Here is a 26,951-nt window from a genome sequence, read left to right as displayed (position 1 = left end):
CACAGCTGGAGGAATCAGACTCCCTGACTTCAGACTATACTACAAAGCTACAGTAATCAAGACAATATGGTACTGGCACAAAAAAACAGAAATATAGATCAATGCAGCAAGATAGAAAGCCCAGAGATAAACGCACGCACCTATGGTCAACTAATCTATGACAAAGGAGGCAAGGATATTCAATGGAGAAAAGACAGTCTCTTCAATAAGTAGTGCTGGGAAAACTGGACAGCTACATTGAAAAGAATGAAATTAGAACACTCCCTAACACCATACATAGAAATAAACTCAAAACGGATTAGAGACCTAAATGTAAGACCAGACATTATAAAACTCATAGAGGAAAACATAGGAAGAACACTCTTTGACATAAATCAAGATCTTTTTTGATCCACCTCCTAGAGTAATGGAAATAAAAACAAAAATAAACAAATGGGACCTAATGAAACTTCAAAGCTTTTGCACAGCAAAGGAAACCATAAACAAGACGAAAAGACAACCCTCAGAATGGGAGAAAATATTTGCAAACGAATCAATGGACAAAGGATTAACCTCCAAAATATACAAGCAGATCATGCAGCTCAATATTAAAAAAACAAACAACCCAATCCAAAAATGGGCAGAAGACCTAAAGAGACATTTCTCCAAAGAAGACATACAGATGGCCAAGAAGCACATGAAAAGCTGCTCAACAACACTAATTATTAGAGAAATGCAACTCAAAACTACAATGAGGTATCACCTCACACCAGTTAGAATGGGCATCATCAGAAAATCTACAAACGACAAATGCTGGAGAGGGTGTGGAGAAAAGAGAACCCTCTTGCACTGTTGGTGGGAATGTAAATTGATACAGCCACTATGGAGAACAGTATGGAGGTTCCTTAAAAACTAAAAATAGAACTACCATACGACCCAGCAATCCCACTACTGGGCATATACCCAGAGAAAACCATAATTCAAAAAGATACATGCACCCCAATGTTCATTGCAGCGCTATTTACAATAGCCAGGACATGGAAGCAACCTAAATGCCCACTGACAGACGAATGGATAAAGAAGATGTGGTACATATATACAATGGAATATTACTCAGCCAGAAAAAGGAACGAAATTGGGTCATTTGTAGAGACGTGGATGGATCTAGAGACCGTCATACAGAGTGAAGTAGGTCAGAAAGAGTAAAACAAATATCGTGTATTAACACATATATGTGGAACCTAGAAAAATGGTATAGATGAACCGGTCTGCAGGGCAGAAATTGAGACACTGATGTAGAGAACAAACATATGGACACCAAGGGGGGAAAGCGGCGGGGGGGTGGTGGTGGGATGAATTGGGAGATTGTGACTGACATGTATACACTGATGTGTATAAAATGGATGACTAATAAGAACCTGCTGTATAAAAAATAAAATAAAATTCAAAAAAAAAAAAACAGTCTATATGTAGACCATTCTTGCTGCATTCTGATTTCCACCCTAAACAAAACTGTAAGGTTGCTTCTGAAAAAAGATGCCTTCCTACTATAAGCCAAGAACACTAGCAATATATCTCCCCAAGGGCCTCTCAAGATGGAGACTTCCTGGATCCCTTGGAAGCTTGTAGCTGTCCCACAAGAAGGCGGGGAGCAATTACAAGACATAGAAAGCTAATAAAAATGTCTTCATACTCTACATACAAAGTGAAGTAATTAAAATAAGGAAGAGGGCGGCAATGGGTAGTAATAACAGTGGAGAAAAACATGTAATTGAAGAGGCAGAGGTAGCAGGCATTACTGATACAACAATTCTTTATAGGTTTTATCTGCATATAATTATAAATAAATACTAAATGCTTTGGGTAATTTTTTTTTAATTGGGAAAGGAGGGGTTTATTGAGAAAAACAATACTACAACCGTTAGAGTATTACTCTCATGAGAAATACGAGAGGATTTCTGATAAAATAGCTCTTGGAGCCTTGTCAATTGCATTGCTTATAGTATTATAGTTTGTACAAGCTATGGTTTGAACCTGAGCTCCTAACTCGACAGGGTCTTTAAATGTATAATTAGATCCAGAATTGATATATCCTGACTAACTAGAAACACTATATATGTATTTTTTTCATTCTCTACAATGGGATTGCTTTTGTTATCATCATTGTTGTTTCATTTATTTTACTTTAGTTAACACAGAGACATGATGAACATGTATGGCCTTTCTGTTATGGAATAATCTAAAGCATGGGATATCAATGATGAAAGATCTTAGTCTGACATCCTTATTTTACACATGATTAAATGCCAAGGAAGGTAACTAACTTTGCCAGTATGATGGAGATTAGGTGAAACCAGGTCTAGAATGCAGGTTTTCCAGCTTTTTTAGCCAGTGTTCTTTCCGCCACACACCGCTGGCAAGAAAGCTTTAAAACATATTCACATACACACCTCCACATCCCTGGTTTTCCCTAACCGTAATAAAATCCCAAGGGATGCTTTCCGCAGGATGCAGAGATTGCTTTGGCAACTCTAACCTCATTCCTGGAATCCATTTGCAAATGCTGGTCAGCAGAGCCGGCTTCATTCCCTTTTTGGTATTACTCACTCAGTAAAGGTTAAGTGCATGTGAATTATCATAAGTTTATTTTTATTCTCCCACCAGCCCCTTTTTTTTGGTAAGTGATCAGTGGCTACAAGGCACAGGAAATACATTTCACTGAATGATTTTCTAAAATCAAAACTCCATCTGGGCTGGAACTGAGACAGACTTAGGGATGATCATTTATAACATTAATACCAGCTATAACAAGCCATTCAAAGATGATCAGAGTGAGGAAGGGGTCTCCATCTTTCCCTGAAAGTACTTTCCAGGCTGAACCTCGGCCACCACACTGCCTAGTGTGCCAGGTGGAAAAGCACGCAAGCAGCTGGTGATCGCATTGTGACTCAGTGCACCTTGGGGAGGGGGGCCACAGGAGGAACTCACTCAGAATTGTAGAACACGAGTATCAACTAGCAAGTACTAAATGTGGTCTCCTTAGTTGGACAGATCAAATTGAAAAAAGAAAAAAAGTGAGAGGATAGACTACTAAAGTCAGTCTCCTTAAGTGAGAAATAATATTTCCCCTTAAAAAATTCAGAGGGACACACAAACACTTGCTCCCTTCACTCTGGATTAAGTTCATATCATAATAACTAAAATGAACAGCATCACATGGACTGACAAGGGAAACGCTACACAAAGAAAAAAGCATAAGTAGAGCAGGGTGGTCCCACAGCAGACATCTGTAGAGAAAAAGTAAAGTGCATAAGCTTTAGTTATTAGGACCCAAACTCCTGGCTGCTACAAGCTAATGAACCAAGAGCTTGCAAACCTGAAAAGAAAGGAAAAGAAATCATCATGGCCACTGAGAACCATAAAGGGCACTCAACTTGGACGAGTGCTACTAGAATCACCAGACTTGGGTTTCAGTGTTCTGTTCTCTCTCATCAGGGTGGTTGGGAAGGAAAGTCTACTCATTAAAGACTGAACTTAGTGTTAAAAATCATAGCTCTACTTTTGTTTTGAGATAGGTTCAATACCACAATGATATGTGGATACAAGGACAAGACATCTCCTCTCAAAACACACATTCTATTTTTCTAACACACTATATTTAAGATCAATATTGTTTCAGTTTCTATTCTGAAAGGTGCTAAAAAGGTGCTGGGCAGGGACAAAAGAAAGAAAGAAAAAGGGATGGAGGGAGAGATTAGATAGATTAATAGACTGATATAAAGAAGAGGGAGAGAAGGGGGAAAAGGGAGGGAGAGGGGAGGGAAGAAAAAAGTAATGGTTTTGAAATTTTCCCCTGTAGATGTTTACTGTTAAAGGGTGTTTTACTTTGCCAAAATACTGTATGTGTGTGTATATACATACATACATACATACACATATTTATACAAATTTATGAAGTGAGACATTATATATACATTTACCAAAACATTTATATACAGTATACCTGTAAAACAAAAGCAAAGTAGGTTAATTATAGGAACCTTAAAAATACGTAGAAGGATTAACCAAGATGGCGGAGTAGAAGGACGTGCTCTCACTCCCTCTTGCGAGAGCACCAGAATCACAACTGGCTGCTGGACAATCATTGACAGGAAGACCCTGGACTTCACCAAGGAGGATACCCCACGTCCAAGGACAGAGGAGAAGCCACAGTGAGACGGTAGGTGGGGCACAATCAGAGTAAAATCAAATTCCATAACTGCTGGGTGGGTGACTCACAGACTGGCGAACACTTATACCACAGAAGTCCACCCACTGGAGTGAAGGTTCTGAGCCCCACGTCAGGCTTCCCAACCTGGGGGTCCAGCAACGGGAGGAGGAATTCCTAGAGAATCAGACTTTGAAGTCTAGTGGGAATTGATTGCAGGACTGTGACAGGACTGGGGGAAACAGAGACCCCACTCTTGGAGGGCACACACAAAGTAATGTGTGCATCGGGACCCAGGGGAAGGAGCAGTGACCCTGGGGGAGACTGAACCAGACGTACTTGCTGGTGTTGGGGGGTCTCCTGCAGAGGCGAGTGGTGGCTCTGTTTCACCGTGGGGATAAGGACACTGGCAGCAGAGGTCCTGGGAAGTTCTCCTTGGCGTGAGCCCTCCCAGAGTCTGCCATTAACCCCACCAAAGAGCACCGGTAGGCTCCAGTGTTGGGTTGCCTCAGGCAAAACAACCAACAGGGAGGGAACCCAGCCCCACCCATCAACAGTCAAGTGGATTAAGGTTTTACTGAGCTCTGATCGCCACAGCAACAGGGAGGGAACCCAGCCCCACCCATCAACAGTCAAGTGGATTAAGGTTTTACTGAGCTCTGACCGCCACAGCAACACTCAGCTCTACCCACCACCAGAGCCTCCCATCAAGCCTCTTAGATAGCCTCAACCACCAGAGGGCAGACAACAGAAGCAAGAAAAACTACAATCCTGCAGCCTGTGGACCAAAAACCACAGTTACAGAAAGAAAGAGAAGATGAAAAGGCAGAGGGCTATGTACCAGATGAAGGAACAAGAAAAAACCCCAGAAAAACAACTAAATGAAGTGGAGATAGGCAACCTTCCAGAAAAAGAATTCAGAATAATGATAGTGAAGATGATCCAGGACCTCGGAATAAGAATGGAGGCAAAGATTGAGAAGATGCAAGAAATGATTAACAAAGACCTAGAAGAATTAAAGAACAAACAAACAGAGATGACCAATACAATAACTGAAATGAAAACTACACTAGAAGGAATCAATAGCAGAATAACTGAGGCAGAAGAACGGATAAGTGACCTGGAAGACAGAATGGTGGAATTCACTGCTACGGAACAGACTAAAGAAAAAAGAATGAAAAGAAATGAAGACAGCATAAGAGACCTCTGGGACAACATTAAACGCAACAACATTCGCATTATAGGGGTCCCAGAAGGAGAAGAGAGAGAGAAAGGACCAGAGAAAATATTTGAAGAGATTATAGTCGAAAACTTCCCTAACATGGGAAAGGAAATAGCCACCCAAGTCCAGGAAGCGCAGAGAGTCCCATACAGAATAAACCCAAGGAGAAACACGCCGAGACACATAGTAATCAAAGTGGCAAAAATTAAAGACAAAGAAAAATTACTGAAAGCAGCAAGGGAAAAACGACAAATAACATACAAGGGAACTCCCATAAGGTTAACAGCTGATTTCTCAGCAGAAACTCTGCAAGCCAGAAGGGAGTGGCATGAAATACTTAAAGTGATGAAAGGGAAGAACCTACAACCAAGATTACTCTACCCAGCAAGGATCTCATTTAGATTTGATGGAGAAATCAAAAGCTTTACAGACAAGCAAAAGCTAAGAGAATTCAGCACCACCAAACCAGCTCTACAACAAATGCTAAAGGAACTTCTCTAAGTGGGAAACACAAGAGAAGAAAAGGACCTACAAAAACAAACCCAAGACAATTAAGAAAATGGTCATAGGAACATACATATCGATAATTACCTTAAACGTGAATGGATTAAATGCCCCAACCAAAAGACATAGACTGGCTGAATGGATACAAAAACAAGACCCATATATATGCTGTCTACAAGAGACCCACTTCAGACCTAGGGACACATACAGACTGAAAGTGAGGGGATGGAAAAAGATATTCCATGCAAATGGAAATCAAAAGAAAGCTGGAGTAGCTATACTCATATCAGATAAAATAGACTTTAAAATAAAGAATGTTACAAGAGACAAGGAAGGACACTACATAATGATCCAGGGATCAATCCAAGAAGAAGATATAACAATTATAAATATATATGCACCCAACATAGGAGCACCTCAATACATAAGGCAACTGCTAACAGCTATAAAAGAGGAAATCGACAGTAACACAATAATAGTGGGGGACTTTAACACCTCACTTACACCAATGGACAGATCATCCAAAATGAAAATAAATAAGGAAACAGAAGCTTTAAATGACACAATAGACCAGATAGATTTAATTGATATATATAGGACATTCCATCCAAAAACGGCAGATTACACGTTCTTCTCAAGTGCGCACGGAACATTCTCCAGGATAGATCACATCTTGGGTCACAAATCAAGCCTCAGTAAATTTCAGAAAATGGAAATCATATCAAGCATCTTTTCTGACCACAACGCTATGAGATTAGAAATGAATTACAGGGAAAAAAACGTAAAAAAGACAAACACATGGAGGCTAAACAATACGTTATTAAATAACCAAGAGATCACTGAAGAAATCAAACAGGAAATAAAAAAATACCTAGAGACAAATGACAATGAAAACACGACGACCCAAAACCTATGGGATGCAGCAAAAGCGGTTCTAAGAGGGAAGTTTATAGCTATACAAGCCTACCTAAAGAAACAAGAAAAATCTCAAGTAAACAATCTAACATTACATCTAAAGAAACTAGAGAAAGAAGAACAAACAAAATCCAAAGTTAGCAGAAGGAAAGAAATCATAAAGATCAGAGCAGAAATAAATGAAATAGAAACAAAGAAAACAATAACAAAGATCAATAAAACTAAAAGTTGGTTCTTTGAGAAGATAAACAAAATTGATAAGCCATTAGCCAGACTCATCAAGAAAAAGAGGGAGAGGACTCAAATCAATAAAATCAGAAATGAAAAAGGAGAAGTTACAACAGACACCGCAGAAATACAAAACATCCTAAGAGACTACTACAAGCAACTTTATGCCAATAAAATGGACAACCTGGAAGAAATGGACAAATTCTTAGAAAGGTATAACCTTCCAAGACTGAATCAGGAAGAAACAGAAAATATCAACAGACCAATCACAAGTAATGAAATTGAAACTGTGATTAAAAATCTTCCAACAAACAAAAGTCCAGGACCAGATGGCTTCACAGGTGAATTCTATCAAACATTTAGAGAAGAGCTAACACCCATCCTTCTCAAACTCTTCCAAAAAATTGCAGAGGAAGGAACTCTCCCAAACTCATTCTATGAGGCCACCATCACCCTGATACCAAAACCAGACAAAGACACTACAAAAAAAGAAAATTACAGACCAATATCACTGATGAATATAGATGCAAAAATCCTCAACAAAATACTAGCAAACAGAATCCAACAACACATTAAAAGGATCATACACCACGATCAAGTGGGATTTATCCCAGGGATGCAAGGATTCTTCAATATACGCAAATCAATCAATGTGATACACCATATTAACAAATTGAAGAATAAAAACCATATGATCATCTCAATAGATGCAGAAAAAGCTTTTGACAAAATTCAACACCCATTTCTGATAAAAACTCTCCAGAAAGTGGGCATAGAGGGAACCTACCTCAACATAATAAAGGCCATATATGACAAACCCACAGCAAACATCATTCTCAATGGTGAAAAACTGAAAGCATTTCCTCTAAGATCAGGAACGAGACAAGGATGTCCACTCTCACCACTATTATTCAACATAGTTCTGGAAGTCCTAGCCACGGCAATCAGAGAAGAAAAAGAAATAAAAGGAATACAAATTGGAAAAGAAGAAGTAAAACTGTCACTGTTTGCGGATGACATGATACTATACATAGAGAATCCTAAAACTGCCACCAGAAAACTGCTAGAGCTAATTAATGAATATGGTAAAGTTGCAGGTTACAAAATTAATGCACAGAAATCTCTTGCATTCCTATACACTAATGATGAAAAATCTGAAAGAGAAATTATGGAAACACTCCCATTTACCATTGCAACAAAAAGAATAAAATACCTGGGGCTTCCCTGGTGGCGCAGTGGTTGAGAATCCGCCTGCTAATGCAGGGGCCACGGGTTCGAGCCCTGGTCTGGGAGGATCCCACATGCCACGGAGCAACTAGGCCCGTGAGCCACAATTACTGAGCCTGCGCATCTGGAGCCTGTGCTCCGCAACAAGAGAGGCCACGATAGTGAGAGGCCCGCGCACCGCGATGAAGAGTGGCCCCCGCTTGCCACAACTAGAGAAAGCCCTCGCACAGAAACGAAGACCCAACACAGCCATAAATAAATAAATAATTAAAAAAAAAAAAAAAAAAAAGAATAAAATACCTAGGAATAAACCTACCTAGGGAGACAAAAGACCTGTATGCAGAAAACTATAAGACACTGATGAAAGAAATTAAAGATGATACCAACAGATGGAGAGATATACCATGTTCTTGGATTGGAAGAATCAACATTGTGAAAATGAGTATACTACCCAAAGCAATCTACAGATTCAATGCAATCCCTATCAAATTACCAATGGCATTTTTTACGGAGCTAGAACAAATCATCTTAAAATTTGTATGGAGACACAAAAGACCCCGAATAGCCAAAGCAGTCTTGAGGCAAAAAAATGGAGCTGGAGGAATCAGACTCCCTGACTTCAGACTATACTACAAAGCTACAGTAATCAAGACAATATGGTACTGGCACAAAAACAGAAACATAGATCAATGGAACAAGATCGAAAGCCCAGAGATTAACCCACGCACCTATGGTCAACTAATCTATGACAAAGGAGGCAAAGATATACAATGGAGAAAAGACAGTCTCTTCAATAAGTGGTGCTGGGAAAACTGGACAGCCACATGTAAAAGAATGAAATTAGAATACTCCCTAACACCATACACAAAAATAAACTCAAAATGGATTAGAGACCTAAATATAAGACTAGCCACTATAAAACTCTTAGAGGAAAACATAGGAAGCACACTCTTTGACATAAATCACAGCAAGATCTTTTTCGATCCACCTCCTAGAGTAATGGAAATAAAAACAAAAATAAACAAGTGGGACCTAATGAAACTTCAAAGCTTTTGCACAGCAAAGGAAACCATAAACAAGACGAAAAGACAACCCTCAGAATGGGAGAAAATATTTGCAAATGAATCAACGGACAAAGGATTAATCTCCAAAATATATAAACAGCTCATTCAGCTCAATATCAAAGAAACAAACACCCCAATCCAAAAATGGGCAGAAGACCTAAATAGACATTTCTCCAAAGAAGACATACAGACAGCCACGAAGCACATGAAAAGATGCTCAACATCACTAATTATTAGAGAAATGCAAATCAAAACTACAATGAGGTATCACCTCACTCCTGTTAGAATGGGCATCATCAGAAAATCTACAAACAACAAATGCTGGAGAGGGTGTGGAGAAAAGGGAACCCTCTTGCACTGTTGGTGGGAATGTAAATTGATACAGCCACTATGGAGAACAATATGGAGGTTCCTTAAAAAACTAAAAATAGAATTACCATATGACCCAGCAATCCCACTACTGGGCATATACCCAGAGAAAACCGTAATTCAAAAAGACACGTGCACCCGAATGTTCATTGCAGCACTATTTACAATAGCCAGGTCATGGAAGCAACCTAAATGCCCATCAACAGACGAATGGATAAAGAAGTTGTGGTACATATATACAATGGAATATTACTCAGCCATAAAAAGGAATGAAATTGAGTCATTTGTTGAGAAGTGGATGGATCTAGAGACTGTCATACAGAGTGAAGTAAGTCAGAAAGAGAAAAACAAATATCGTATATTAATGCATGTATGTGGAACCTAGAAAAATGGTACAGATAAGCCAGTTTGCAGGGCAGAAGTTGAGACACAGATGTAGAGAATGGACATATGGACACCAAGGGGGGAAAACTGCGATGAGGTGGGGATGGTGGTGTGCTGATTTGGGCGATTGGGATTGACATGTATACACTGATGTGTATAAAACTGATGCCTAATAAGAACCTGCAGTATAAAAAAACAAACAAAACAACTAATACTAAACTTTAAAAAAAAAAAAAAAAATACGTAGAAGTAATATAAGAAAGAAGTCGTATCTCCTATGACCCCAGAAATAACTGTTAGTGTATTTATCACTTTAAATGTTGTAAAATATGCATATGTACTTGTATGTGTATGAAAATATATGTCACAATCCAAGTAATATATAGATTCATATCTAATTAAGAGGAAATATAATAGATGTGGAAGTATCAAGGGTGTTACTTCTCATTTCACATGGAGTAAATTAAGAGAAGAATTTGCTGTCAGGGAAATAAAAACAGGGTCAGGATTTTAAAATCTAAGTCCCTACAATTATACATAAGGAATATCAAAGATACTCTCAGACTGTTTCACACAACTAGAAAGTATTGGGGTAAAAAGAGAGATGAATGTGAAAGATAGCTGGTAATCACAAGAGTGACATTACCATCCAGGAGATTACCTCTTTGCAGAGGAGAAAATACCTCTCACTCATTTCTTCACAACCCAACATACTTATCCAATATTATTATTGTTCCATTTTTCTCATGGGGAAATGAGGTCTGAAGACATCAACCAGAGTAGTTAAGGTCACTAAGCCCATAAATGCGGGAGCCAGGACTTCAGTGAATGTCTTTAATTACTGACAGGTAGAAAAGCTAACACAGAACGTAGAATGTTTTATGAAGATGCATAATTCTCTTCACCATTTTGAAGTTCTGCCTCTGGAAATCTGCTCCCTGGTGACAGAGTGAGTCATGGGAATATCCCTTCTCCAGGGGTACACAGTAAGATGCGGTCCCCTCTCCTCCCTGGTTATTACCCTTCTCGACAGGATGTGCCAACACCCTTTTCAAGACAACAATAGTTCTGGCATTAGAACTTCAAGAAGTCAGATTCAGTGTTTTTAATCCTTGTTTTGTTTTCTGAGATATAGAAGATCGACCTTGACACAGTATGGTATAAAGAAAACACTGGACTCCAAGTTAGGAACTTGTGCTCAAAACTCACCATCATAACCTCACAACCCTGCAAATGAACAAGCCATCTCTTCCAGCTTCTCCTTTACCTCCTCTAGAAAACGGAGCTAATAATAGAGCTGATGAAATTCACTGAAGTAATAGGTAGTGCACCTGACATAGTGCGTGATACATGCAAGGAAGTAACACAACATTCCACCAGCCTACCAGTTACCATCTCAGGGAGCTGACAGCCCACTGGCATCAAGAACATCACTTCCTCCAAGCTGGTGTCACTGGGGTAAGCACTGACTATCTTCAATTCTATGTAAATTCTGTGTATTTAAAGGAAACTCACCAATCAAATCACTGTGAACCAAAGCAAATTCTTTGTGCATCAGAAGTCTGTAAAGGGCCAAAGAATATCGAAGAGCTGCATCTTTTCCTGAACCAAGTCTGGATATAAACCAATAGGCTGAAGTGGGATAAGAATCACACAGATGACCATGAGCCTTGGCCATTCAGATCAGAGCCCTAAAATCACCGCACTGTGGTGGGGTGGGCGTGGCTACTCAAAGGGCAGGCAGAATCCAGTCAGGCTTCTTTCCATGCACTTCCATGCTCTCCAGCCACTGCTGAAAGCCCATGGTTCAAAAAGACAATCCTAGTGTAACTCTCAAGTCCAATCAATCACCCAAAGGAGCATTTTTTTGTTTCTTTGGTGGAGTGGAAGAATGACTCCAAGTGGTCCTAAGAGGCTAGAACAACTGGTGAGAACCCATTTCTTAGCACCCTTCCATCAAGAAGTCCACGTCATCAGAACGCTAATTTAATAAAACCGGAACGGTGGTGCTATAATTGGATTGCCATTCTAGCTAGTGGGTTTCCAGGGTAACCGTGTTCTTGACATAGATGAAATGCACCTAGTAGCACAAAGATTAAGGGTTTGGCAAGAGTCAGTGTCAAACAAGAGGTCAAGAATTCAGGCTGAAGAGAGCTAGCTATACCAAAAGCAAATTAGTGAAAGTGGTCTAGATTCAAAATCCCAGCCCTGCCACGTCCCAGCTGTATGAATTCCGAAAAACACAAAACAAAAACAAACAAACAAAAACCCTTTAACTTCTCTAGGCCTTGTTTCCTCATCTGTAAGATGAGCATAAAGGCATCTGTCTCATAGGGTTGTTACAAGGATAAAACAGGGAACTTAAAACAATAATTGGTACATTTTAAACTCTAAGTAATGTTTTAAAAAAAAAAAAAAAAGCTATGACAGATGTCTCTAAACCTAGATATTCAGAGGCCTGAAAAACTGGAACAGTAATTTTTGTTCTTTTCAGTTTACTGCTTCGGAGGGAAAGACCCTGAAAGCTTCCCAAAGGAGCCTGGAATGGCTTAAATCCACGTTGCCTTAAGGTCGTGCTCATGTTATTCCTGCCTCCAAGGCCCTGACTTCTGGGAATATGCTGCCATGTCAGAGGCAATCTAGCAAGTCTTAATTGAGGAGGGACACAGCTTTTCAGGCCACAAATTCAGGATCGGCAAATCTCCCTTGCTTAAGGGGTAGCAGCTAACAGGAATGGTTCATAGCCATAAATACAGCAGCCAACTTAGCATGCTTCCCCTCAGGGGAGAGACTCAGCTGCTGCAAAAGTAACACTTATGAAGAAAAAAGGGAAAAGGGAAATTTTCCTTTTGAATGAAAGAATGCATTTCGGGGGGGGGGGGCGGGAGGAAGCCGCATACCTTCCTTTGTGTCTGTTACAGTTAGAACAGGTATCTGAAGGTGAAAACCTAGAATTAAGTTCAGTTGTAAAACCTATCATTCTGGGACCCCCCCACCCCACCCCCACACACAACAGGAAGTTAAGCTGGCAAAGGAGAAAGCCACTAATAAACGTCTGTTCTCACACTCGCAAACTTCCAGGCAACCAACAGCAAAGCGGCGACGAAGATGAAGTTTGAGAGCAAGAACATGTACGCACAAAAAAAGTTTCTGTTGTCCTCAGATTAAATGCTGAGGCAGGAAGAGATACTATTCTTGAATCAAGTGAGAAAAGATGGTAAAGTGTGATATTAAAATGCAGCACACTGGAATAAGTTTGCCTCTATAAAAACTGTTATGTTCTGTATGTGATTTAAATTAATGCCTATATTTGTTGGAGATAAAATTAAAATGAAGATAAACGGTGCCAACACATAACGTGTTTGCTGGAGCAATAAATAAGGCAGTGAAAGGCACTTCACATTTCAGTCACATCTATCCGAGCGGGCAGCTCACAGCATTTGAGGAACATTTGTTAATTGAATGTTATAATAGATTTGTGAGGCCCCCGGATGGTTAGTATATGCGTCTTTCAAAGAGACAGGGAGGTTCAATGACCCAGCGTCTTCTGGATGCCGCTCATTTGGAAGCCCAGGGCGGTCAGGCAGTGTGCTTTCTAGTTCAGTGGATTCTCTGCCTGACGGTAGGGCCCAGAACACAGAGCTCCTTTGCGCTGCCCCCTAACAGACATCAGATGTCCAGCTCTCTGTTTATTAACTACCTCAGTGGTGGACAAGACTGCAGTTTTAGCTGGGAAGAAAGGCAATAATTCTGACATACATTAACAACAAATCTCTCCTCTCCCCACTTACCTTTCAGGACTGTCCCATGAATGATTAAATATTGTCACATCATTTATCCTCAGCTTGACAACTTGTCCATTGAGTGTTGCCCTGTCTTCAAATCAACCTCTTCAGTCCCGTCCTCCCCATGTCCTCACTAAGCCTGCCCAGCACCAAGCTGCCAACTAGTCACCGGCTTTCTGTGTTGTGAGTCCTGTTCTCTGAGTCCCACAAACCCAAGGAACTCAGTCTGTGTTCAAAGGTCTACTTGATAGGTGGCCAGATTAACTTATGAAGCTAAGTCAAGCAGGATTGGGTGAGCACTGACACTTGTGTATGGATAACTGATAATCTGGTATACTGGGTTCACTATAATCTTCTGTTTTTACATACGTTTGAAATCCCCAAATAGAAAAGTTCAAATAAGTCAAAGAGGGAACATTCACAGCAACCCTGGCGGGCCATTTACTGGGACGACACTCCTCTCCTGAGATACCAGGGGAAGTGTGCTGGTCAAGGGAGGGCCCCTGGCTTCTGAAGACAAGGTTGCGAAAGAAACAGGGGAGTCACCTTTTTTGCAGGTCATTTTAGGATTCAGGTGAAATTTTAGGGAGCCTTAGGGATCACTTAGTCCACTCTTGTTTTTTCAGAAAAGAAGAAATCTCAACTCTATCTTCCTTTTACAGTTTAAAAAGATACGTTCAATTCTATCAATGCAATAGATCCTGCAACAGCCCTGCTCTGCCTCTTCTGCACAGGTTAATCTACTGCTTTTCTGCGTCGGTTTCCCACCTGTACAATGGCGATCACGAGCATATCTGCTTCACAAGGGCTAAAGGACTCCACACCTGGAAAGCACTTATAATGTAACAGTTCCTGGTATATAGGGACCATTATTATTATTATTAATTATTGCAAACTTTGTGGTAGTCATCAATGCTACTTTCCAATATTTCCGACTCTGCTTTCTGGCACCCTTATGGCTAGATGTAGCCATATGAAGAGTTTTGGCTGACAAGCTGTGAGTAAAGTCCACATGTGTTACTTATAGGCCAGAGCATGCAATTGCCAGGTAAAGACCCTCAGAGGTCTTTTACTCTGGGATGGGGGCCAGCAGTGTTTGAGATGGTGGCTATTCCATCAGCCTGCAAAGAAGTTCTGACCCACAATGAACAAGTAACAGAAGCAAAAAATAAGCTTTTGTTTTAAGGACTAAGATCTGGAGAATATTTGTTAGCACAGCATTGCCTGAACTATCCTGACATACTTCTTACTATGGTTTACAAAATGCTTTCACTGCTATTATTCAACTTAACTCTCATAATCAAGAGAAAAGGGCAGTATGTAGGTATTTAGAAGATGTGACTTTCAGCCCAAGTTAGTGCAGTATCCACTGAATGAACGTAGGCAAGTCTTACTGATATAGCTGCAAGTCAAGTTCTCTAGACTTTAGGTAAATCCAAGATATTCTTTCAACACACTTGACTCACAATCAAAGGCCTTAGGACTGTTAACTTTGACAATGTACCTACCCATATTAACCTCAACCCAAATACTAATTACAACTGCTAGCATTTTCTGAGTGCTTACTACAAGGTCCCATCAAAAAAGGTGTCACTAATTATAAAATGCACCAGTAGTTATTGCACCACTAGAAACAAAAATACTGTGACTTAAATTATGACAGTGTTTTATTATTAGAATTGTTGTTATATGTTATTGAAAGAAATGTTTTAAAATTATTTAGACAGTTTTTAAAAAATCATGTCACTCCATTGCATGTATACAAAAATATATAACACATGTGAAACAAATTGAAGCATTCCAAAAGCTTCTTCATATTCAGAGTTCAACCCTTTGAATCACTTTTCAATGGAAAATCATGGAAGTTTTATGCGTTTTCCCAAAATACTGTTCACTGGGCGATCCATAACAATGATAAAAGAGGGTTCCATTATGACCCACAGGATTTTCTTCCAAACAAGTGTTGATGCGCATTTGCAACAATGACAACTATGTCACTGTTAATTATTCACCAACAGTAATTAGTTAGCAATGGTTCAGGATGTGAATATGGGTTTTAGAATTGACAAAATATAAGTATGTGAGAGACACAGTGCTTTACTGATCTAGGTATAGTGGTGTTTTACTCCTCATAACAGCTGCATGAAGTGGGCACTGTATTATTATAGTCATTTTGCAATCAGGAACTGAGAGGCATGGAGATACTACATTGCCTGCTGAACTTCACACAGCTAGTAAGTGGAGGATTCAGAGTTTTGCATCTAAGGTAGCTGCCATCTTTCAAGTAACTACTCTTAGCCACTATGTGGTACAGCTTCTCATTACAGAAATCAGATCAGCACTTTTTGGGGGGGGGGGGATGGGGTGGAGAGTGGAGGCACAAGAATTACAAACTCAAAGTAAGTGCTCACTTGTCTCTTAAAGTTTACACATTGGTCTGTTTTGTTTAAAGTGAACCAAAGGGGCTTTGGGGCTTCCCTGGTGGCGCAGTGATTAAGAATCCGCCTGCCAATGCAGGGGACATGGGTTCGAGCCCTGGTCCGGGAAGATCCCACATGCCACAGAGCAGCTAAGCCCGTGCGCCACAACTACTGAGCCTGTGCTCTAGAGCCTGTGCACCACAACTACTGAGCCTGTGCTCTAGAGCCCGTGAGCCACAACTACTGAGCCCGCGTGCCACAACTACTGAAGCCGCAAGCGCCTAGAGCCCATGCTCCACAACAAAAGAAGCCACCGCAATGAGAAGCCCGCACACCGCAACGAAGAGCAGCCCCCGCTCACCTCAACTAGAGAAAGCTCGCACACAGCCCAATGCAGCCAGAAAGAAAGAAAGAAGAAAGAAAGAAAGAAAAGAAAGAAAGAAAGCCAAAGAAAAACTGACCCTTGTATTACTGCCAACTTTTTTTTATATACTAAATGGACAATTTAGCAGATGTCCTGGCCTCCTTTTGGTTATCTTCAAAGAATTATTGAAAAAAATCTGCATGCAGACCTATCTTTTTAAAATATTGGGATGTATGTGCAGTGAACACAGATATATAACATCTATACCTACACAGACATACACGCTGTAGCTCTTAAAACACATTTTCATCGCATTTAGTTTTATTAGTGTCTATGTTTCTACATGGATATTATCTTTGGATAGGCAAAGCAATCATCACTGTTGGATATTTGAAGACCAAATGTGTGCTTGATCCTTACAGAGCATGAAATTAGACTTAGTCTATGCCCAGAGGGGGCAATCTTACTGAACAAGTATAACAGTTGATTTTTTTTTCAGCAGTTCTTTGTCTCTTCTCCTTTAAAAAGGACAGTTAGCACAACAGAACAATGACTTAGGAGGTACGATACAAAGCTTTGAGTGTAGCTCTTTATATACTTATCAAATGAGTATTATAATTTGCTATAATTCTTCCTCCTGATTACATACAGTAGCTATTTCATTCTCTAAATAATATCTTATACTTTTTTTTTTTTTTTTTTTAGAAGTTGGTTAAATTGCTTAGGAGGAGAATATTAGGCTCAGTTTCTTTGAAGGGTAATACAGTGGGAGTGACTGTATAATTATCTCTACCGGGCTCTCACCCTCTATACAATGTTGTCTACTATATCTACTGCTTTCCTGTTGGGAACTCCAGTTAATCCTAACTAACTAGCACACAGGAAAATGAGGCAAGAGGATTTTATTTTTAACTTGGGACTGAGAAAATAAGAAAAAGAAATGCTAAGATTGATGAAATCTGGTGCATTTGCAATTTTTATTTTAAGCCATTTTAGATATATGAGCTACCAAATAGGTACAGTAATTCAGGCCGAACAGTTACTTATGTAGCAGCGTCCTATCCAGTACTCTCTGCCTGAGACCAACTGTCCTTTAAGCTCCTGCACAGCTGGGCTATTTTATGTCTGGCAATTACTACTTTATTCGGGATGGGGAGTTTTATTTTATTTAACATTGATGTGGATTTTATCCTCAAAATGCCAAGCAGTCCAAATGCTTCATACATACTAGATTTTTATAAACAATTCAATGGCTTTCAGCAGAAAGAAGTTTAACACAAGTCCTTCAACAAATACATCGAGATTTCTAGACGAATTCCATTCCCCAATGTTGTTCAATGATGTGTCTATTTCTGTGTCAGCATCTCCAAAAGACAAATGAACTCAAGTGTGGAGCCTGGAGCAGTCTTACTCATGTGCATATGACTAATGACTGACACAGGGCTGGCACTTTTACACTTCTCTGCCCTAAATTAAGAACAGAGAACGTTACTTTCATGCAGATGTTAGAAATTAGAAGTTCAAACTATGTTACACTCCTGAGTTACTGAGTAAGCCTATCAGATTGCTACTATTCAAAACAAACTGTCACTAAAGTGAAATCACATTCATTTAAAGACTGATGACCACTAAAGCAGATTGGAGGTTACATAGGGTTAGAGGTGAGAACAGAGACTGACTACAAACTGGTATGAGATTTCTTTTCAGGATGGAAGAAAAGTTCTAAAATTAGATCGGGGTAATGGTTGCAAAATCATTGAATCATTGAGTTGTAAAAAAGACAAAATAAACAAACAAACAAACAAAAAAAACTGCCCCCAAATTCCTCCTCACCAACACAATTACTGTTAGTATTTTTGATTATGCATTCAGTTGTCAATTCTTATAATTAGGCTTAGTAGCTAGACTGTTTTTGGCTCAAACACCAGCTCTTCCACTTACTAGTTCCAGGTTTCACCTCTCTAGGCCATGATCTCCTCGTCTGTAAAATAGGGGGAAATGATAGGCTGCCTCATTGGGCTTTTCTAAGGATCAAGTGAATTAATACTTGGAAGTGACACGGTACATTTTCAATGAATGTTGGTTAACATTTCCGTATCTCTTATTTAATTATAATTTCCTAATATTAGAAATTATTGAACATTGGTGCAAAGGGTAATTGAATTTTATATAAAATGTTAACTAGAAAAACAATAGAGATGACATACTCCTAAGTTTCATTTACAACCCTGGGCTCCTCCGATTCAAGTATAGCCAGAGTTATCTTAGAAGATTAGAAGCATACTTCTGATTTCTTTTCTCAAATCTTCAATGTTCTAGTCTTCTCTCAAACTGTGGTCCCTACCCTCCACCCCCAGCTGCCTACAGGATGAAGAACACAATGTACAAATTCATTGCACTGCACAGAATCCATCTATAAGCTGCCCTTCAACCCTCACCAATGTACTATTTTGGCTTTGTTCTTTCTCTGTTTCACTTACCTCATCTTCCACGCCCTTCAAATTCCTTACCCGGCTGAAAACACCATTGTTTTACACACATTTATTTCTACAATCGTAGTTCCTTCTGCCTGGCTTAACTGTAGACTGCCTCAACAACCTCCTAGACATCCTTTGTGACTCAACTCAAATGTCACATCCTCTAGCTGACCTCATCCTCCTTTGTGACCTCCTAGTAAGACATACTGTTTCTGCGAAGGCACACATTGACGGACTCTCTGACCTTCAGACCCAGCAGAAACTGTCCTTCCCACACCGTCCCCCATGCTCTAACTCTACTGAACTGCCATGGGTTACCTATGTCTCACCTCTGTGCGGTGGCACGTTTCTTTCCTCCTCCCTAAAAATTCTCCCTTCTCTTTTGTCCCCAGTCATCAACCTAGCAAACTCTTTACAGGCTTCTCAGATTCTGTTTAGAGATGACAACCTCTCAGAAACCTCCCCAGTTCTCCCAAGAGTGGCTTTTCTTTGTCTCTCTGATGTATTCCCCGAGTACCCTTTGCTGACACCAAATGTTGGTCTTTAACACCATACTGAAGAGTCTATTAAACAGACCCACAGACATAGAAAACTTATGGTTACCAAAGGGGAAAAGGGGGTGGGGAGGAATAAATTAGGGTTTGGGATTAACACATACACACTACTATATATAAAATTGATAACCAATAAGCACAGGGAACTATACTCAATATTCTGTAATAACCTATAAGGGGAAAGAATCTGAAAAAAATAGATATATATATGTATGTATAACTGAATCACTTTGCTGTACACCTGAAACTAACAAACACTGTAGACGAACTATACTTCAATAAAAAAAATAAAATAAAACAAAAGATTCTGTTGATGGACATTTTGTGAGAGGCTAGGTTTTGTAGAACTACTGTCAGTCTCTCTAACCTCAGCACCTAAACAGTCCCTGGTACATAGCAGATGCTCATAAAATACTTGTTGAGTAAATATATAATCATCTCCTTTCAAAATAATTTGAGTCGATGAATTGTATGGTAAGTGAATAATATATCCAAAAAATCTGTTGTAAAAAACTCTGAGTTACCAATCTATGATTTTCACTATAGTTTAACCTCTCAGTTGCTGGACAGAGGTCTTATGTGCTTGCATCCTTATTGCGGAGCCTGGTACCTATAAGATGCTCAATTATATTTAATTTAAGATTTAATAAAAATGAAAATGTTAGCTAGATTCTAAGCTACTGAACCACTTTCTACAAATGCCCAATTTATATGATGTTTCTCAGTAACTAAATTAATAGTGATATCACAAATCATACAGCTAGAAAACTCATTTATTTCAACATCCACATTTTATAGATAAGGAATCAGGTGAAATGAAAGAAGCAAATTACCCAAGATCACGTGGATAGGATCCCAAAAGAATGCTTCCTCCAAAATCACTATCATTAATGGTGTCTGACTTAGAAAGATGCATGTCACTGTTCAAGTCAGATCGAGAGTTATGAGTGTAGACTATGCAAGGACCTAATACTGGTGCTAAAAGCTGTTTGTAGAAATAATAGATCACCAATTTTTAATATATGATCAGATTAAACAGGTGTTGATAATCATGAAAAGAGGAATAAATAAACTCTTCACGGCCTAGGTCTTTCATTTACCAGTTGTGTGTCTTGGCTTGACATGAGTCATTATTTGATGGTCTATTTCAAGACAGAATTGATATTTCTAAACAGCTGATACCAAGAGAGGCAATACCAAAGAACCACAGAAGTCGGGAAAAAAAAAATCACTAATGATTTCTTTTATAGAACAATTCCATACACTGTGAAAAGTTACCACTTACAGATTTGTAGTATCAGAAACTTCCACTTGGAAGAGTGGAGGCTTTTAAAAACTCTCCAAAGAAAAAAAAGAACAAAAACCTCCAAAACTGACACCTAGGCGTACGTATGTTTGGCAACTAGATATCACTAGCACTGTACAACATTAGAAAACTAACTAGGGAAAATCATTTCATAGCTTGTTCTTCAGTGTACTCATCTAGAAAAGAGGATAAAACAATCCACGTGCTTATATCCCTCTCTAGAATATAAGAACTTCCCTAAAGCACTGAAAAAAATATAAGCTTATAAGGTATGCTAAAGAATACCCAAATCCTTTGCTCCTGAGAGACAAAACTCAGCATCTGCTATGAAGCCTAAAATCACAGCCATCTTAGGACTGTAGGCATCTATCCCCGCTGGTCCACCTGACCCATTCCATGCCCTTAAAAGATTCAAGCTCATTTCTGTCTCAGGCACGTGCATTGTTCTGCAAGTGCAAGTTCTCAACTTGACATTGAGTTGTCACTTCAGAAGTCAACTCCTCAGAGAAGCATTGCCTGACCTTCTCAGCAAGCATCCTTCCAGACACTCCAATCTGTACTTTTTTTCCTGTTTCACCATCTAAATTTGTTTACTGACTCGTTGTTTATGTCTTACTTTCCTCTCGCCTCTCTTCAGCATTTAAGATCAGAGAAAAAAAAAACCTCATCTGCCTTAGTTATCTCTCATCCTCAGCACCCAGAGTTTATACTATGTAGTAAGACTCAATAAAGGTGAGATAAATGTAGCATAAATAAAACAACCTAAGTTCACGGCCTAGGTCTTTCACTTACCAGTTGTTTGATCTCTGGCAAATATTCCTGGCTCTGTTTATTAAAATAAAGATCAGGAATCATAAGTATATCTGCCTCATGGTGTAGAAGTCAATGAGTTTACGTACAAATGTCCTACAAACCACAAATATGGCATTCAGACAATGATAACAGTATCGCCCTGGAAGACCTATTATGGGCCAGGCTCTGTTCTAATAAGCACTTTACACACGCAATATGATGCGTTTGATAGTAAGATGCATTATTATTTTTTTTTACTGGTAAGAAAGAAATAACTGGTATCTATTAATCTGCAAAACAATGAAATCTTATCAAATCAATCACAGTGTGCATATCAATCTCAAAGAAATTAAACCATGGGGAAAAAAAGGTATTTCATAAAATGGAAGGAATATAATTTTATACATTTAATGCTTTAGCAATCCTATAAGTCCTATTATCATCCACATTTTCCAGATGTGAAAACCGAGGCACAGAGAGGTTAAGTAGCTTGTTGAAGGTTACATAGTGAGTTTTAATGATGATAAGACAAGAAGAAGGACTCATGAAACTCTGTGGCTTCAGCTCTCCATAAAATATCAGGAAATATCGGGCTTCCCTGGTGGTGCAGTGGTTGAGAGTCTGCCTGCTAATGAAGGGGACACGGGTTCGAGCCCTGGTCTGGGAGGATCCCACATGCCGCGGAGCAACTAGGCCCGTGAGCCACAACTACTGAGCCTGCGCGTCTGGAGCCTGTGCTCCGCAACAAGAGCGGCCGCGATAGTGAGAGGCCCGCGCACCGCGATGAAGAGTGGCCCCCGCTTGCCACAACTAGAGAAAGCCCTCGCACAGAAACGAAGACCCAACACAGCCAAAAAAAAAAAAAAAAAAAGAGTCAAGAAATATTTGCTTTTTTTAATGATATAATTCAACCAGGAAAGTTTCCTCACCAAAGTGTAGGGTGTACAAAATTCTAACAATTCTCATGGCAAAGTATTATGAAAAAAAAGTAGAGAGATACCAGTTTTAAATACTGAACTTCGCTTTCTTAATTTGCATCCTCTTTGCATTTATATAACTCAATTCTTACCAGACCAATTTGCACTCATTTAGATTTTGCTTTTAAGTTTTCTTAATCCTTTCATTTATCTGTTTTCTGTATTCGTAAAGATATGGGCAGCTATTCTGGAGATGATAGTCTATTTGGGTTTAGATCTAATTTCTGCCCTTCTCCACTCTCCACGCTTTTTGCTCTGAGCTTAGTAGGCATTAAATAAATGTTGCTGACTAATTAAAAGCAAAAAAGAGATCTGATTTGGGATATTAAAAAAAAAAAAACACAACTCAAGCATATATTATTGTGAGCTTCCCAAATATGATTAGTGGCAATATTAGTGTAATTTACGTAAAGAGAGATCATGGCTTGTTGAACTAAACAGAAAAATCCAGGGGTGTGGTATGTATGGGGTCACGGGGGAGGGAGTCAAAAGCAACACATACAACACTTCAGAGATGTGACCGTAATATTACCAAGACTTGATCATTGTTCTTAGTCTGATCATAGCTGAGATTAAAAAAAAAAATCTCAGTTATTTGGTGAGGTTATAAAAATAGCTAATGAAGCTAACGTATGAAATATGACCCAGATTTTAAAAAGCACGGTCCCCATCAATGCTCATTTTGAAAACAACATTCTTTTATGTATAAAATCCCTCAAAGTACAGAAAAGTTGCTTGCCGAGTCCTGCTCCCACATACGAAAAGTCAAGACGTGATATTCAAAATCACCTGTGAAATTCTAACATACATATCAGGAAAAGCAGACAAGGTGTAAGCCCTTTCATATTGCCTTATGATAGTAAGGGAAGATCAGAAAGAAACACAGTTGTTAACTTCTGCAATTGTTCGTCATCAAAGATCTTGGCTAGTTGAAAAGTTACCGAGAATATAAAATTAAACCTTATTAACCCATTTTTCTACCATATGAAAAGTTCTATTAACTACACTGTAAAAGCTTCCTTGCTCATACACAGGTTAAGAACTAGAGCCTGTTCCAAAGTCATTTTGTCTCTAAATCCTAAATGACAGTACACAATCGCCCATCCACACCATCTATTAGTGGCAGGTAGAGATGATTTGCATATTCTGGCAAAGAGCTTTATCCACATTTGCAAAACTTTGAGAGTTTGTGAGTAAAGGAACTTATACGCATTTTCCAATAATACATGTTACTAAGAATAACCTTGAGGTATAGTAAAAGTCCCTTTTGAGTCATCAAATATTGAATGCTTTCAATTATTTTAGTATCAAATATATCTTATTCTATTTGGTTCTTTAATTCTTTCCCCACAATCCATAAGACACACAATATGCACCTGACAACATATTTATGAACAAATTAAAATTCTATTCAGCATCAAAAAAAAAAAAACTACTAGACATTTTAGCTTTGAATGGACAGAAATGGAATGAAACCTTTTGGAAGTTGTCAAAGCTGTGATGCTGTCTCACAATTGTTTTCTAAAGGGCTCATTGCTGTGCTAATTGTCTTTATCAGAAATCTGTAAAGTATGTGTGTATGTATTGCTAATTCATCCCTCTTAAGGAATATTGGCACTTTGAAGAAAGGTTTACTTGGACAGGAACTTACTTGCCCTATACTCACAGGTGTATACTCATAGGTGTGTTTGTATGTGAAGAGGCCTCTGTGAGGAACTGGACATTTCACATGATGGAATTAGCAATGTGAAAGTATCAAGGGAGCCAGTTTCTTCTGCAAGGATTTTACTGTTTGAGCTTTGACTAAAGTTCTTTGGCTGTTAGTTTTACATTCTGTAAAAAGGCAAATACAAAAAGTTGTTCTTGAATACCTTAAAGAGTCACTAAGATGTGAACGTTACTTGAAATACAAATCTTTAGTAATGACAGTAATTTCCTTTATTAATCATGCTCTTATGGGAAATTTTCCATTTTAGATGCTAACTAAATTTCACCGAGACTGCACATCAGAAACGTAAGGATTCTTTTTCATGCCTGGATCAGCCAAAATGACTATTTTACAAACTCACTTGAAAATCTCTGAAAGTAGGCACAGCTGATTGCAGATAAGGGAACGAGGCTCTGATGTGATACTGCCATTGGAGGCAAGCCCAAACGAGCTTTTGCATAAGTTGTAACATTAGGAAGAATCATGTAGTCTACACTGCCTTTCAGCAAACCTAAAACAGCGCTTGTGCTACCCAACAGTTTTGAAACCACAGTGAAAACTAAGTACTCATGGAACCTGGACCAGGAGCCCAAGGCAGAGGCAAGAGGAAAATGAGAGGAGCAGATATCTAAGTTACAGAACTTGTTAACTTGCAAGCATCAGGGAGAAAGCCCACCTCAGATAGTCAGTTCACCCTGACCCATAATTCCTCCCTCTTTCTTACCCCACTGGACACTCAAGTCCACTCAGCAGTACCCACCACCCAGCTACATTCCAGACCTCACTTCCACCTCTCGCCACACTTCCTGCAGAATAGGTGCCCCTTTAATCCTCTTTGCCTTAGCCATCTGGAGTCTCTTTGCCTTTACAAGACATCAAATCACTCCACCTTCATCCAACCCCTCAACACCCCGTTTGGAACTGCCATCACTAAATGAAGGGGGAAAGTTCATTCCGTACTCGAGTTTTCCACAAGGAGGGACCTTCCATGAAGAAACATTCCTATCGTCGGTCTATGCCCCACTCAACCTCCTGACAAGGAGCAATGACTTAACCTTGTAACTTTGAGGAAAGAAACAAGGCAGGTACGGTTCAGCCCCTTTCCGAGCTCCACTCAGAATCTGCTGCCTGCAAGATCATGCTTTTCTCTACTTCTTCAGATTCAAAGTCGTTTAGGGGAAGGGGGAAGGGTGTGGAAGACAGCTTCACTTCAGGAGGAGCCTGCAGGTGACAAGTGCTGACCACTATCAAAGGGCCACCTGTCTATTCAGAGGTAAAACAGTAGTAATTTCCTTGGACCTAAAGGTAATGGCAGTCATCCAAGGTACTTTTATCTGTCATAAGGCTGACATTTTAGTCTCCAACTATCTGATTCCTCTATTTCTCAATGGCTGCTGAACATGGGTAGAAAGGAGGGTACTATTTATTGTATTCCCTGAAGTCACACAATTAATACTCAATTAGCCTTGTTCCCTTGTTTTTCATCCAATGTTTCGGCTAAACTTTAACTCACAGTCACCTACAATGTCTCCTCCCTCCCTTCTTCCCTTCCTCCCTCCCTCCCTCCCTCCCTTCCTTCCTTCCTTCCTTTCATTTTATTTTTGGTAGATGTCTGGGATTGTGCAGATTCTTGAGAAGGGCAAGAAATAGTGCAGACCTCATCATAAGATTTCAAGTGGGCCTCAGTGCTACACCACAACCTTCTCATGGATCTCTTTATTAAACATCCCCCAAAGGGTCCATCTAAATGTCCTTGGCCTCACACACTCCCATGCCCTCTTTCCACACATAACTTCCCTCCCTACTTTGGAGAAGAGTATGGCTCTATTAGCATAAATGTTCTCCCCTAGTCAGTCACTTCTCATCAACCTATCTTTGTTTCCATAGATGTACTCGTCTCTCTCTGCAGGAACAGAGGAAAAAAACACCCAATCTCCTTGCTAAGCAAATCCTTCCCATCGTGTTCTTGATTCCAGCCCCTACTGCCTCCTCTAGAACCCAGTTCCCTCATTCCCTCCCTTGTCCACACTCATTAGTATCTTCCATGGCTCCCACTCCATGGGTGCATTTCCAAGGGAATACAGGTCTCACTTTTACTTGGGGGCAGAGGATTGTGGGCACCTAGCCTTAGTCCTCCTGTTCTCTTAAGCTAGCTTTTTCCTTTTTTACAGTAAACTTCTTGAAAAGATGGGTAAACTGAAGCTTAGAAATGAGAGCTAAACTACAAGAAGCTCCAATGCTTGCTGGAGTAACGTAAGAACCAGAATCTAAGTCTTCCAAATGTTTCTGGAGCATGTGGACTTGAATGCTGCATCTTCAAAACCTTCCAAATGGCTGAGTTAAAACCTCACCATGATAGAGGAGGGCATAAAATGTTGAGTCTCTACCACAGCCACAGCTCTGTTTAAGGTGAGAGCCTCAAAAAGTTGTTGGTTTGTTTTTTAAATAAATCCACTACCGCATCTTTGT

The 26,951-nt window shown here is 39.6% G+C and overlaps 1 protein-coding gene across 5 annotated transcripts in view; it reads right to left on the bottom strand.

Annotated features, from left to right (window-relative positions):
- Positions 1–26,951, bottom strand: part of LPP (LIM domain containing preferred translocation partner in lipoma) — a 711,048-nt gene that overhangs the window by 310,339 nt on the left and 373,758 nt on the right. Inside the window, exon 1 of one of the 5 annotated variants that reach the window (XM_057545526.1) lies at positions 19,149–19,169. The exons of the other annotated variants lie outside the window; for them this stretch is intronic. The gene's annotated coding sequence lies outside the window, so the exon portion shown is untranslated. Of the gene's footprint in view, positions 1–19,148; positions 19,170–26,951 lie in introns of those variants that run through there. 5 annotated transcript variants of the gene reach the window in all.

The sequence above is a fragment of the Balaenoptera acutorostrata genome, chromosome 4 (assembly GCF_949987535.1).
Source record: "Balaenoptera acutorostrata chromosome 4, mBalAcu1.1, whole genome shotgun sequence".
Lineage (NCBI taxonomy): Eukaryota > Metazoa > Chordata > Mammalia > Artiodactyla > Balaenopteridae > Balaenoptera > Balaenoptera acutorostrata.
The sequence above is the reverse complement of the archived record's forward strand: the minus strand, read 5'-3'. Positions and strand labels throughout refer to the sequence as shown.